General features: G+C 40.2%; 1 pseudogene across 1 annotated transcript; it reads right to left on the bottom strand.

Annotated features, from left to right (window-relative positions):
* Positions 1-642: 642 nt before the first annotated feature.
* Positions 643-2038, bottom strand: LOC104075361 (annotated as a pseudogene). Its single transcript, XR_683502.1, has 2 exons — positions 1937-2038; positions 643-1816 (listed from the first exon to the last, which is right to left on the bottom strand). The product of XR_683502.1 is annotated as an uncharacterized LOC104075361 (transcript).
* Positions 2039-2045: the final 7 nt, after the last annotated feature.

Genomic DNA, 2045 nt, shown 5'->3' with positions numbered 1-2045 from the left:
AATCTGGGCAAGTGTGGATGATCTGCTCCAACGGGGCATAGACACGATCCATGTGTTTGTGGGAGAGCCTCCCACCCAGCCTGCACAACTGGGCAGAGCAGAACCGGACAATCAGGCATGGAAACGGGACGACTTACCCTGGAGGTGAAGGATGTCTGCTGGAGGCGGGGGGGGGACATACCACAGCCCTGCGGATACAGGCATCACGTGAAATGGCAACAAGGATCTCTGGGACTCGCGTCTCGCTCCCTACTGACTGCCCGAGAGCAGGCAGGTCTAGACCCAGCTGTCTTCAAAGCGCTCGGGCTGCAGCGAAGTAAAGCACTACCGACTCCACGAGGCAGAACAGAGCCAGACACAAAAGGTCAGTTTTTCCCTCCGTTGATTTTCTTGGTTGTCAGTCGGTGCTGGCTTTTGGGGGAAATTCAGCTGCTCTGATGGACTTCTTGCTGAAAATCCAGTTTCAGTGGGAGAACATTTTTTTTTTATTCTACAATCCCTACCTGCAGGCACTTGTCAACACGCATCTTGGAGCAGCAGGGAAAGCGGGCAGAAGGTCTAACAATTTTCCTCCCACGGACATCCCGACATACGCGTGGGTATCTTCTGACCAAAAAGCTGCTTTGGCACTGAGACCCCCTTCTACGACACCAAGAAACCGTTTTGGTTTTGTTTGTTGTTGAAATATGACATCACACTGAAGGCACCAGATGAAAAGAAGATCAGCAACAGAAACCAAGGTGGTACTATAATTAACTTTTTCTTTTTATTTACACCACAAGAATAACAAGTTGTCATAATGTGGTACAAAATACTGGACTCCTAATAAAGTTGAAATTGAAGTCGGTACTGTCAGAGAAAGACACCATTGGCCAGTAAAAAAAAAAAAAAAAAAGAAAAAAAAAAAAAAAAAAGATAAAAGAAAAGAGGAAAAAACCAAAACAAAAAACCCCAAACAAAAACAAGAATGAGAAAAATATTCCAACTCCACCAAGTAAAAGAAAGGACCATCAGAAAATTTAGCACAAAGAATGCTACCATCACTTAAAGTAGGGTCCATACAATAAGAGTGAAATTGTGTCTAAATTACAGCGTAAACCGGTAGCTGCTACCAATGGTGACGTCATACTGAGCATGTATAGGTATAAAGTAGAATATAATATAGTTACAACTTTTTGATACTACATATCTGTAATAAGCTCTTGGGTGAATAATGTTTCAACCCCTCCCCCCCACTTTTATATATATATTATATATATAAGTTTGTCATCCTCATAAATTGGAAAATAGCGCCTCCACTATGGAGCACAGAAAAGTGTTAATTTATTTTCTTTCAATAGGATACTTTTTCATCAATATCAAAGACAAAGTGAAGATGAGCTGAGAACGAGCTCAACTTCATGACAATGAAGAAACATGTTTTCCTTTTGATGTAAAGTCTCGTTTTAAACCACAGTGTTGCACAGTACACGACTGTTTAAAGTGAAACCTAGCAATAATACATCATGTAAAAGTAATTTTAAAAAAGTTAACGCAGCTGTGCTGAAGAGTTAACTCTTTAAAGTCCTCGTCATTCATCTCCTTAGAATTAATGACTACGTGTGTTGACAAAGGGTTGCATCCAACCTCCCCACCCAGCTGAGAAATCAAAATAAAATACCAACCCAAATTAAAAGGAAAAAAAAAATAATGACACAGGCAGTTTACTTTGTGTGTGTGTTCTGTGTAGTTTCCCTAAAAACACTGTTTCCACATAAATACAATAAACTCTATTATTGGTAAGTCACAAGTGCTAGATAAACGTCTTTTTTTTTTTCTTTTTTTTTTCTTCTTAAAATGAGAAATGTTTAAGTAGTCCTTTTTATTTACTTTTTTTTTTAACAATAAAAAGCACAATTTCTTATTAAGTTCAGTAAGACGCAAAAAATGTTCCCACTCTCCTTCCGTTGTGTGTAGCTGTGTGGGTGCGTGCGTGGGTGCGCGTGTGTGTATGTGTGTGTGACAACAACGTCCCAACCTTTAGTCTCCGCAAATGCCACGAGAGG

Source organism: Fulmarus glacialis, unplaced genomic scaffold (genome assembly GCF_000690835.1).
Source record: "Fulmarus glacialis isolate BGI_N327 unplaced genomic scaffold, ASM69083v1 scaffold31294, whole genome shotgun sequence".
NCBI classification, from domain to species: domain Eukaryota; kingdom Metazoa; phylum Chordata; class Aves; order Procellariiformes; family Procellariidae; genus Fulmarus; species Fulmarus glacialis.
Note: the sequence above shows the minus strand (reverse complement) of the source record. Positions and strands in the feature narration are given on the sequence as shown.